The sequence below is a fragment of the Pinus tabuliformis genome, chromosome 8, assembly GCF_031772625.1.
Source record: "Pinus tabuliformis cultivar Carrire ecotype Pingquan chromosome 8, CPIR1, whole genome shotgun sequence".
Taxonomy (NCBI): Eukaryota; Viridiplantae; Streptophyta; class Pinopsida; order Pinales; family Pinaceae; genus Pinus; species Pinus tabuliformis.
Window position 1 is genome coordinate 1,698,791,319 of NC_142294.1, and position 13,692 is coordinate 1,698,805,010.

Below are 13,692 nucleotides of genomic sequence, written 5' to 3' on the forward strand. Positions count from 1 at the left end.
TTCATTTTAATACAATCAATGATGATTTCCTATATCTTGTGTACATTTACTTGATAGCTCATGATTTCTTGAATTTATGATTAAATAGATCATTGTTGTTCTCGGTTACGTGCTTTGTTTTTTTCTTGTGGTGTTTCAAGTTGATTGCTCATTGAGGAGAAGGAAATGGAAGCTAGATCAGTGCAACGGAACATCATCAACCACCGTTTTAAGGTAGGCCTCCAAAAATGACTATTTAAGTGAATCTATTGTTTTTTTGTCTTGTTGTGACTAGACCCACTCTAAGGCTAGAGGGGTTGCCTCTATCCATAGAGGGAACACTTTCCTACTTCACAAGTTGGCAACTCCGTTGGGGAGTCCCTTGTATGTTTTCTCTTGATTGCTTTTGTTTGGTTTTGATTTAGTGTCTCTTGAATTTTGTGGTTAAACCTTCAGTTTCTTGGGTCACCTAGGTCAATCTGGGAAATACCTTTACTGTGTGGAAGAATAGTCTGGTCTTTGTTTGGGAGTTTTCATTCGTTTTCTATTATTTTTAAGCTCATCACTGAAAAAAGCTTAATAGTCGCACCGATGTCGCCCTGTCTCTGTTTTATAAACCTGTGCGTCGCTGAATCCTGTCGTACAGTCGCGACGATTCTTGAAATCAGCACGTCGCAGAAGAGACGTGTACTATCACAACAACATCACTTTGTTGCTGCTTCTATTAGCTGATTGTCACTAGTTGCTAGTTTTGTACCAGCGACGATTCTTGTAGAGTTGTTTTTTCAACTTTACCTCCTGAATCCACCAGTCTTGTTTATCCCCTGTTGTCTTCCTCTTGCCCATCAGTTTGTTTTAATTGCTTTTGGTTAAAGGTACGGTCTCTTTGGTTTCATTGAGTGAATCTTGTGTTTTTGGCCTTGTGACCTAGCTCTTTCAAGTTTTTGAATCATCTGCCCGGGTTGCTTGTCTATCCAAGGTTCATCTGCAACTGTCTTGTTAATTTGCTTGAGGCTTTTTCATTGCTTGCTGGTTGATGTTTAGTGTCAATTATTGAACCAATTTTTTATATCGATTTGATTTTTCACTACCAAGCATAGGTTACAATTGTTTGGATCGATCAGTTCACGCTTACTTGTTTGTATCTTTACATTCAAAACAATCAAAATCAAAATATTGCATTCATTTAGTATACAAAAGTGAAAATATATTTGCATTTCAAAGTTTCATGTTTGAGAAATTGGAAAGAAAACTTTAAATCTATCATTAGTAGTATCGATGCACTGTAGGATTGGTGTGTTAATGCATTGTGTTTCTTAGCACTTGCATTTTCTTGTCTTGGTTTTGGAATGAACTCTCTACCTTTCTGTAAGTAGGCGTTCATCGAAATGAAAGATGCTTTACTCATTCTAGTTGCATCCTAGGGTTTTTGATATACATACGATAGGGCCTGGAAATTGAAACATAATTCAAGATCAACTCTAAAATGAACTAAATGAACTTAACAATGCATTGGAACATAACGCACAATATTTAGAGGTCTAGGCTAGAGACGTTCTCCGACGTCATTAAACCTAGTCACTATTACTTTCACTTAAGGTTGGGTGATTCCTCCTTCTGTGACTCAATAGCCGATAGTACAGATTTCTGCTCCCAATACTATTGAGTATATGTTGGGAGACCCCACTAGGTTATCATCCTTTATCTATAGGAAGCCATGTCTGCCACCCTACAAACCGTAACACACCAAACACAGCATTCGAGAAGATTGACTGTCGTACAAAAAGTCCTTGGTTTTCATATGATCGCCAGGGTGTATATGCAATTTTACGGGTTGTTTGGTAAACCTTTTTCCTAGCTCTCTAGAGTAGCCACTTTTGTTCCTTTTCAGACTCCTTAAAAGAAAAGGTCCATCTAAGCACTTGTCCTTTCAGGCTCATTAAATATTCGAAGGTGACTAGAGTCATATTTTGTCCTTTTCTCGACTCTATAAAATGGAAAAGGTCAAGTTCTATTCCTATGTCCTAAAATTTATTCAGCCACGATCACATTTACCCAGTTAAAGCTCGATTGCATTTCAGTTTGCGTAGGATTGTTTTCCTTACTCATTTACTTTTTTTTCCCTAGGATTTTTGAGTTAAATCATCCTGGCGAAATCACCGATCCCATCTCCCGTACCAAGTGACCAAGGCTATCCATCTTCTGTTGCTTCTGAGGTACCAGTTGTTAGTGATACTCTTCTTGTTATTCTAAGTATCCAACCACTTAATTCTCATGCTTCAGAAGACGCGTTTTACGATATTCATTGGAACCCTATTTGGGAGCCTTCTGAAGAAGACTTTCCCATTACTCCTTCTGGTGTCTTGGTCCTAATGTCTTCCACTGACATGGATGAGACGAACCTCGTCTCTAGTGAAGAAACCCTTATGGGAAGTGGCGAAATTCCTATACCTATGGAAACTTCACCCTTCCATGTCACCCCTATTGGTATCACATTGCCTTTGCGTTACCATGCCTTGGCTGATGTCATGAGTTCCAGATCTCCCCTTACGAGTTCCATGTGGTCTCGTACCATCACTCCGACCTCGGAGCCTTTTACACCCTAGATTCACAATGTGACTGTCACATCTGTCCTGACTATTCTGACTGTTTGTGTGGCTTCTTCAACTCTCATTGTTAGTGTTGTCACTGCATCTTCAATCGTGACCACTATTGTTGGACCTTCAATTGGTCCTACTAGTGGTGGTTCATCGGCCTTGGCATCTGTAGTTGTTAATCCCACCCATAGTGACCCACCTTCTTCTGGTCCCATTCTAGTAGGCGGGGCATATGATCAGTATTTTCAAGCTCTTTAGAATCTGGATCTGTAGAATCCATTTCATTATTATGATTCTTGAGGAGCCCATATTTATCACTCTAGACCCATGCCATCTCAACCTACGGTTGAGGTTTCGGTTCCGTTATTTGTTGCTTGGGGCCCCACCAGTTATCATGGTGGCCAAGCATAGCCTTCAAATTTTCAAGGATGACCCTATCAAGGCTAGTTGTCTTATGGGCAGCCGTCTTATGGACAACAGTATTACGGGTAACCTTATCCAGGGAAACCTGTTGGCCCGCAAGGACAACCCTTACAGGGAAAACCTTCGGCCTTCAGTGGTTCCTCTTTTACTTACTTCGGGCAACCTTCTGGCAACCCAGGACAACCTTACATCCAACAAGGTCAACCTGGTACCCAGCAAGGTCATCCCTCTAGACAAGTAGGTCAGCCTCAAATCCAACAAGGCCAACCCATTGTCCAGCCTAGCTCGTCTTCTAGACAAGTTGGTCAGCCTTAAATCTAGTAAGGCCAACTAATTGTTCAGCCTGATCAACCATCTGGTCAGTCAGGAAAGCCTTTGGTTGTGCAAGGTCAACCCGTTACCCAGCAGGCTCAACCTTTTGGGCAAATGGGTCCACCTCAGTCCCAACTAGGCCAACCTTCTAGCCAAATGGGTCAGCCTCAGTTTTCACAAGGACATCCATTTGGACCTGCTCAACCGGGCACTCAAATGCTCATTGCTTCTCAAGCTCCACCCAGTTTTCAGGCCTAGTCTAGGCTCCAGACCCAATCTGGTCTTCATGCTCAAGTTGGCTTCCAAACCCAACCTTCTTATCAAATGCAACCTAGTTCCCAAGCACAGTTTGGAGCCTAGCCACCATATGGTTTCTAGCAGTCCCAAGGGAAACTTCAAATTACCCCATACCAAAATTATCAATAGCCACAGGTTAACCCTTATTAGAATTTTTAGCAACCATACATTGCTCCTGTGAGTCAGGTTGGTAATCAGTGAGCTGCTGGTGGTCAAAGCCAGGGTCAACCATCTGGTTACAATTATAATCCCTACGGACAAAACCCTTTTGGGACAAATCCGTCCAGCCGAAATCAGTGGGGGCAACCGAGAACTGGATGGAATTCTAACCCTATTTCTTACCCACGGCCTCAGATGTCCTTCAACCTCAATTACCCTTTTTGGCGACATTGGAGTTACTGAATGTGTCAAAACTGACAAATGACCCCATTTTTCATAATCCGTATTGACCACCAGTTCCAACTAAGATTCCCGGTGATTGCCCAAATTCGACAGTAAGGCGGGAGAATATCCCCAAGCTCATGTCATGACCTATCACCTATTGTGTTCATCAAATTCATGGCTTGAAGATTCAATCTAGCTCTGTCTATTCCAACAGACTCTCACTGGCTCTGCCACAAAATGGTATATCAAGCTAGCTCGTGGAACTTTTTAGGATTTTAACTCACTTGATATGGCATTTTTAACTCATTTTCAGTTTCCAATTCGATATGAAATAGGCACACATATCCTAACATCCTTGAAACAGGACATGACCACGCATATCTCTGATCATATCCATGAATGGAGGAGGCGTCATCTTCTGATTAAGTTCTAGATCCCTGACCAGCTTCTGACTGACTAGTTTACGACCTCGTTTGCCAGTCCGATAGCCCGGGACATTGATATGGGGGCATGTGTAACTGGAGAGCAGGCTATTGCGCATGCTCAGTATCTTGACTTGGTTTACTCCCAGTCCGATACATTATATGATTATTTGCCTGATGCTCCATAGCCCGGAACTTCCAAAGCTCCATCAATGCCATCTATTGACAGTGTCATCAGTTTCGTTAATGCGTCCTCCAAAAAATATTTCGCGAACCTTGCGAAGCAAAAGTCTACTACTCCAAATGAAAATTCTTCTCAGGCTTCACCCAATTCTGGTAAAACTTCTGAAGTTAACGTCATCCAATCTATTGCAGCAGACACAACTTTGAAAGGTAAGAAGAAGGGAAAAGGAAAGAATAAAGCTGATCAACCAAAGTAGGATCCCCCTAAGCCTCCAGCCGAGGAAGGTTCCAAGCGCAAGCCTAAGTATCCTTGTCTTATTTGCAATGAGGATCACTATACCAAGGACTTCCCTAGGCAGTCTGAAGTTAGTCGTTTGCTGAAAGGCACCCCTAGGACTCCTGCCGTGCTCAAAGAACCTTTCCCTCCACAATAAACTCAAATGGTGGCTAATCCATCTCAATCCTCTTCCACCTTCAGCTCTCAAGTTTTTATGGCTGGGACGATTCCCATCCATATTAGTACATGGTCAAAAGAATATCTTTCACCCGTAGGAAAGGAAACTGAGGTCCCCTCCAGTGTTCCTTCGTCCAGTACTTGTCCGCTCCATATTGAGCGACCTAGTACTAAGTCAGTCATTAGACCTCCTCCCAAAGGAGTGCTCTGGAAGTCTTCCTACAACCCTAATGATCGTGTCGCGCAGCACTATAGCATCGTTGAGGACTTAGCTCAAGCTCCTTCAGCTATGTCCGCATTGGAAGTCCTCCAGATCTGTCCCTCCCAAAGGAAGTCTTCCTTATTCAAGTCATCATCAATTCTAAGACTATTCACCGCACTGTTATTGATGAAGGTGCTTCCACTTGCATTATGTCTATGGCTTGTTGGAAGGCTATTGGTTCTCCGACCTTGAGTCAGTCTCCCAATACCTTGGGAGCCTTTGATGGGAGAGATTCTTGTCCTTATGGTATCCTCCTGCGTCTGCCTATTACCTTGGAAGGAAAGACAGTTGAAGTTGAGGTCGAAGTTGTCGATGCAAGTTTAACTTACAACCTCCTCTTGGGACAAGCTGGACATACGGTATGCGAGCTGTGGCTTCATCTCTATTTCATGTCCTTCATTTTCCCCATCAAGGGAAAATTTTCACGGTAGACCAATTCTCCTTCTTCACTTCTTCTTCTTCCAATGGCAACATGCCTTTCGTGGAGCATACCTCTATTCTATATGAGAGTGTGGGTGTTGGACTTTTTAAAGATCCTGCCCTTATGGGTGTTCTTTCGCTCCCACCTCCCAACATCACTCCCATCAATATGATCTCTATCTATTCTGATCCTTGAGTTCTTCCTCATGTTGATCAGGTAGAATCTTGGGGTGATGTCATGCCGTTGAGTCTTGCGGATCTCAACTACGTCGAAATTGTTTCTACATCGGTTTCATCTTTTGAACCTGCTCCTTCGAGTAGGGCCCTTGATGAATATATCCAATTCCCTTGGCTCGGATACAACACTTCTTCAGATCCCTTACAGGAAATCTTTCCTTCTGATGAAGCGATCATCAAGACTATGTCTTTCGAGGAACCTCCTTGGTCTGATCATCACCATCATTCCTTGTTTCTCCCTAGCCACGGGGCTATGATTACTTGTCTTGAGTAGATTGCTTCATGTTTCCTCTCCCAACCCCTTTAGACACCTATTCAAATCCATCGAGTTTTCTCTGAAGGTAATATGGGGAACATTACGTAAACTATGCCTATCGACATCTTTGTTAAAATAGGGGTTGTCGAGCATATTCACATCGGAGTAACTTGTACTCTAGAGGAATTTCAACTTTATACCGATCTTTTTTGATAATTTCGTGATGTTTTTGCTTGGTCGTATGAAGAGATGCCCAGCATTGATCCTAGTATTGTGGTGCATGAAATACCTACATATCCGAGTGTTAAACCTGTTCGACAACGTCTACGCCCCGTGCACCCCCAAAAGGCTGCTGCTATTAAAGTAGAAGTTGAGAAACTTCTTAAAGTAGGGTTAATGACGTACATTTTTTCACATCAGTTACTGGGGGGCAAGTACTCAAAATGGATTGTCATCCTTCGAGAGTTTTACTTGGAGTTTAATACGGCCAAGTCCAAGAAATCCCTCATTTTCGCTGATTTGCTCTACTTGCTACCATCTACTACTGCACCCTCTCGATCCAACTATCATATTCTAGACGATTCTTTGCTCTTGATTAGCACCCTCGATCCCTGGTATTGGGATATTATTGTCTACCTTTAGACGTCCTCCTTTTCTCCTAATTTGTCTAAGGTTGCCCGGCGATGTATTTTCCATCATTCTCAGCCTTATCACATTATTGGGGACACCCTGTACCATCTTGGCGTTGACTCTGTTCTCCCCGTTGATTGACGTTCGAGGAAGCCGAATGAGTTTTAAATGATTGCCACTCTGGCACCTGTGGTGGTCATATGTCCGGATATGCTACTGCTCATAAGATCCTTCGGGCTGGTTATTTTTGGCCGTCTATTTTTAAGGATTGCATTCTCGCCATCCGCTCCTGTCATGTGTGCCAAATATACCAATAGAAGATGCGTGCGCCTCCTGCTCCTTTACAACCTATCGTTACTTTCAGTCCTTTTGCCAAATGGGGCATTGATTATATGACCTGTAACCCTCGCTCGACCGGGGGGCATGGGTATATCATCGTTGTCGTTGATTATTTCATGAAATGGGCTGAGGCAATGCCTACATTATCTAATGACGGAAAGACAATGGCTCAATTTTTATTCAATCATGTAATTTCTCAATTCGGAGTCCCTTAGGCTATTGTCATTGATCATGGATCTCATTTCCGTAATCATACGATGACTGAGTTAAGAACCTAGCTAGGCTTGCATCATGATAGTTCAACGTCGTACTATCCTCAGGCCAATGGCCAAGTAGAAGCTGTCAATAAAATTTTGGTCACGATGCTTCAACGCACCATTGGTATGCACAAGTCCAACTGCCATTTGATGTTGTTTTCTACCTTATGGGCCTACTGAACTTCAGTGAAGGATGCCACTGGATTCATCCCATTCCAATTGGTTTACGGTCTGGAGGCTACCCTTACGATTGAATGTGAGATCCCTTCTCTTAAATTAGTTGTCGAATTGCTCCCAAACACTACTCTGGTAGAAGAACGTCTTATTTACCTAGAGCAGTGAGACGAGACCCATCGACTAGCCTCGTTAGTCATTGAAGCACAGAAGAAGAGAGTGAAAACTCACTTCGACCAAGTTGTCAACCCTCATTCTTTCGTTGAAGGAGACCTATTCCTGCTCTATGATCAAGAAAATGATAAGCTGGGGGTAGGAAAAGTCAAGCCTATGTGGCATGGGCCTTACATTGTGAAACACGTTTTGCAAAAAGGGGCCTATGAGCTGATTGATTATGAAGGGAATCCTCTAGATAAGCCCCGAAATGGGCTTTATCTAAAAAAATATTATGCATCAATTTCATGCATTTTCTATGTACATACATGTGCTTTCAGTGTCTGTTTTCATATATGGCTTGGTGTGTAGGCATAATTGCCACTTATTGTGTCTTTTTACTTCTTATGCAGATGTCCAGTACACCTTACGTTGGTTTCGCTAATGGTGCCTGCCGTACTACCTAGAACCTTTCCTCTGCGGCATGGGTGATCTACGATCCTCACGGTGAGTTAGTAGGCCTTCAAGTTGTTTGTATGGGTTGCACCACAAACAATGTCGTTGAATATAGCACTGTCATTTTACTGACCGAGGCTGTTAACCTTGATATTCGTGCATTGGTGTCAAAGATCATCGAATTTTAAGGTTGTACTTATGTGTTAAATTATTGGAAAAAAATTTTGATTTTATCACATATCAACACATTCCAAGAAGATTAAACACATTAACTGATGCATTAGCAAATCATGTATTAGACAAACATTTACGCAACATGTAATCAAACATTTTATAGAAGCATCTAGACACAGTAATAAACTATATATATATATATATATATATATATATATATATATATATATATATATATATATATATATATATATAGATATATATATATATATATATATATCGTGTGGCGCACCGAGGCGCTCAAAAAATAAGTGTGTATGTCAAAAAATAGAGTCTGTGTTCCCAATACATCCGAGACACATGTCTCTCAAAAATAGCAGAAAGTAAAGCCTAGGTATCGATAGTGGTGGGTTCTACTCTTTATTGCAGACCACTACCCATGCAAATCGTCTCAAAAGCCTATGTATCCTAGGTGTTACTCCAACTGTATGTCTCTGATACTCTATTGGGACCTCCTCAATCACCCCCTAGTCTGGGATCTCGTCAGTCAAGCCCTCAAGGTTACGGGCAATCTCCTCCTCTGCAATGCCACCCGGGCAAACTAGAGCCAGCTCTGTGTTGCCCTGTGGGTCTCTTCGTGCCTCAGGAGCCAATCCTACAGGTCTCTCTAGTCCCACATCTACATGTAACATAGAGACATCATTAAGACATATGCATGACAAAATCTAAAAAGATCATAAAAAACAAAACACATAAATAGTGTGGTGTTTGATCAAGTGTTTTACCTCCCTCAACCCACTGCTCGCCAGCTGGGAAAAGCATGTTAGGTTCTCCACTGAAATATGTGCCTACATACAGCCAATCCTCGACAATGACCTTCTGGTAGTTGAGCCACTCTCAGAACAACACTCCCCATGATACTGGGCGACCACCACCCCCTCACGACATAATGTGTGCCCATCAGGTGATATGAATCTCCCGTGGCCTAGGAATATATAGGGCCATATCTTGTAGCTGGAGGGATGGCACCTGCTCCAACATGAGCGGAACCAGAATGGATCTGTATCTGCACTGTTTTGCCTCCCCTTGTCAGAACTTAGTAAGCTGCCTCTTCATGTTAATGGACACTGCTTCGGCCCAGTTATACATGGTCGGAATGAGGCAATCAAGAGCCAGCTGGAGATGAATCTTTGTTGCCTCATGTTGTGCTTGAGAGCCCACTGCTCTTGTAACCATGAACAGTACTAAGCGAAGGTTCAAGCCCCCCACTGTCGGAACCTGCAGTTTTTTGCTGGTGGATGACTTGTGTGCCCCTGGGCATACCCACGCTATCAGCATATCAAGGGTCTCACCAGCAACCCGTGCACCCTCTAAGATCAATCTCTCGCTGCGATGAGATAAACCAGTCAAAAAATATATATCCATTGTGTCAAATTCAATGTCCTTGCCACGGATGACAAACTTCTCCTTTGTCGGGTTCCATGAGCGGATCAGCAACTCTAGTAGGTCAAGCTGTGCTCGAAGATGTGGAGTAAGGAAAAATTTCAACAATCCATAATCAAGTAGGGCTCTCCTACACCTGAGATCATTAAATGCTTATTCATCATTGTCATCATGGGTTCTTTCCTGCCATATGAATGCCATTTTTCCCTACATTGAAGGAAAAAATAATTAGGATCTTTTCCATAAGCTTAAATGCACAAATTATAAAAATTTCAATATTTATGGCACTGTCACTGCTATTTTTCAAACAGGAGCAACGACTCGAGGTCAAAGTTCATTTTTGTCGCGAGAGTGCATCTATCTCTAGCGATGATCCCAATGGTGGTGTGCGTTAGCATGCTCGGTCGTCGCTAACCCGAGCGGATCTTCCGCGATGACCGAGAGGCGGATTTGGAACTAAAAATCCACCGAAAACCACCTATGAAACATGAAATTGACTGAAAAAACAATTAAAATGTAGCGCAAAAGAGGGATTACTTACTTGGTAGGAGTCTTGGGTGAGATGGTTGATCGCTGATGCCGGAATCAAGCTCAGAACTTTGCTCAGGTTTGCACACAAAATCACCAAAGGTAAAAAACTCAAAAGGTAAATGTAAAAATGAATTACCATTGACCCCTTTTATAGTGATTTTCCAAAATTTTAAGGTTTTGCACTATAGGGTTTAGGGTTTTATCATTTATTTTAAGTTTTGTTTAGGTTTTTTGAGTTTTTTAACCTAATTTCCATATATATAATGTATTTGTATCGAATGGATCTTATGATGTGGTGTTTTTGTGCAGAAACAGGGATGGCGGGTACATGTCATGATCCATATACACTTGGTCCATATTTTCCAAAAGTCCTCTTTAAGCTCTTTTCCGACTCAAAAGATGAAAAGATTGCCGAGTTTTCCCTTTTAACTCATTAAATGGAATAAAAGGCAGTCCACTTTGAGCTCTTTTCTCACAGTATAAACATGAAAATATTGCCGAAATTTTTTCGTTTCGAGTTTGATATTGGTTATGAAATGAATTGTCTTCGATCGCTTTTCTACTTTTTCGGGTCAGGGCCACTAATCACGAAAAGTACTCCTTGATCGTAATGGTCAAGCGGTTCTCTCAAGTATTATTTTGTATTTTTTAAGGCTCGAGGGACACAAATTTATGAAAAAGGACCCCCTTGGAGTTTTCTTTTTCGTGTCTTTTTCAAACTCTCTGAACATGAAAAAGACTCTGAGTTTTCCCTATGTCAGACTCGTTAAATCCTGACAACATTGGACTCGTTACCATGACGAAACTCGATCTTCTCCTCCCTAGGGCTCGTTAAACTCTTACTAGGTTGGATTTGTCCGAAGGTCGAACTTATATTACAAGAATATGCTATCCCCTTCAATCTTGTTTTTAAAAGTAATTGGGGTACTCGCCAACAATGGTGGGTGAAAATTTGGAAGTCATCATTGGTTACCTACAGCAGCTAGTCACTCTTGAACATCGACACTTTTGCTTTTTGTCGGGTTGGGATATCTTCGCATCATCATTGGCCTTTCGGGGTTTTGGGTTGCCATTTTTCCTCATTCCATTTGATCCATGTTGTCTCCATCAGACCTCTAATCCCTTGGTACCAATACGCTACCACCCTCCAGAGTCACGTCACCGGTATGTTCAAGAGTATAATCCTTCTGCAGTTTGCATCCTTACCTCCTCCTCTGATACTCTGTTTCACCATCTACTACTTGTTCCTATCTCGCATTGTTTATGGGGGAAACATTATGGCCCTCCTATGACGGATCGTCTCCTGTCGACGTCAGCTCATTATCTAGGAGATTGGTCTAGAGATCCCCTTCAGTACCTTAGAACTTGCATGCCTCAATGGCAAGTTCTTCACACCTGACAATAGACTTTCATCATTGGTCTTTGATTGGGTGATTCCATGAGTGTTCGACTTTAGCTCAGTTTTCACACTTAGTGGATTGTACTGGGTAGTACCTTGAGAGCCATTGGCATTATTGGTGGTTTCTCTTATGCTTTTTAATGGTTTTCATCATTGACCAGTAATCAAGCAACTTTCTATCATGCTAGACCTCAGCACATTTGTTCGCATGCTAGAATTTGTACTATGATTAGCTGGGTTTCAAGGCCCCAGACAAAGATTACATATGTTCAAGCTATGTGGATTGGTTTGTGATTACATACATGACTCTTTGATGGATGGCTGCGACCATACCTGAGTCTTCATGGATGGCTGCAACCATACCTTTATCATTATCATGGTCTTGTCAACTGGGTGGCTGCGTCCATACCATAGAAGAAGTTTCATATGTATTTTGGATGGTTGCGCCCATGCCTAGACTACATGTATTTCACTGTCTGAGATATCAATTGTACTTGTGCCTACAGGTTCTTCAAGGTGGTGTTCCAGTTCGATCATGGTTTTGTAAAGCATTTCACCCCTCCCACTCTCTCAAGCTTCATGCTTTAGGGGGCATCTGTTACACAGTAATTTGTCACTATCCTCATCTCAGTCCCTATGTTGTGTCATGTGTCACATAAACATGTTCATATCTTCCCAATCATGAAAGAAGATTAAGAAAATGCTCTCTGATGCTGAAAATTGACCCTTATTCCCTAAGTTTCTGCCTCATCATGAGTAAACCTTTAATATGCACGATGATTCCCTGTCTAAAACAGTCTCATCACGACATCATCACAAGTGTACACCTGTTTCCCATGACGATCGAATTTCAAGTCCCGGTGCGAGGATATTAGCTATTTATAGTGACGATTGGTCTGCATTCATTGACTCCTTTCGATGTCGTCGTGGAGACTTAGTTCATGGCTAGCGACGATCCAGATTGGGCGAGTTTGTTCCAACAATCGGTCTTCTGGATGTCTCTAGACCTAGTTGTTGGGTCAGTTTGGGTTGCCCTTCCTCCTCTGGGGTGGTGATTCTGTGTTTTTTGCAACCATCCTTTAGGATAAGCTCCCTCTCCCTCATTTCATGGAGACTCCTTCTCCTATAAATCACTCACCATTGCTATGATCTGCTAGTTCTTTTGGTTGGATAGTGCTGCTAGTGCTTTTGAGTTTAATAGATAGCTTTGGTGAGAGTGTGACAAGTGTGGGATTTCCAATAGCTTGCTAAGAGGTTGTGGAGTGCCTTAACTTTGTATTAAAGCTTGTGAGTGAGATAGAGATATTGTTTATTTGGGAGACCCATTTGAGAGTGAATGCTTGAAGAAACATACTGGCTAGACCCTCCGAGAAGGATTGTGATGTCAAGACTTGGTTGTAAGCTTTGCTCTTGATTCATTTTAATACAATCAATGATGATTTCCTATATCTTGTGTACATTTACTTGATAGCTCATGATTTCTTGACTTTATGAGTAAATAGATCATTATTGTTCTTGGTTACATGCTCTGTTGTTTTCTTGCGATGTCTCAGGTTGATTGCTCATTGAGGAGAAGGAAACGAAAGCTGGAGCAGCACAACGGAACATCCTCAACCACAGGTTTGAGGTAGGCCTCCAACGATGACTATTTAAGGGAATCTATTGTTGTTTTGTCTTTGTTGTGACTAGATCCACTCTAGGGCTAGAGGGGTTTCCTCTGTCCGCAGAGGGAAAACTTTCCTACTTCACAATGGGGCACAACAATAGCAATATGGGGGCGACATGGGAACAAAAATAACAATAAGGGGCTACGCTAACAATAAAAATAAGGGGGATACACTAGTATTATCGGGACATAACATCCTTCCACAGCTGCCTATTACCTTGGATAGAAAAATTGTCTGTATTGA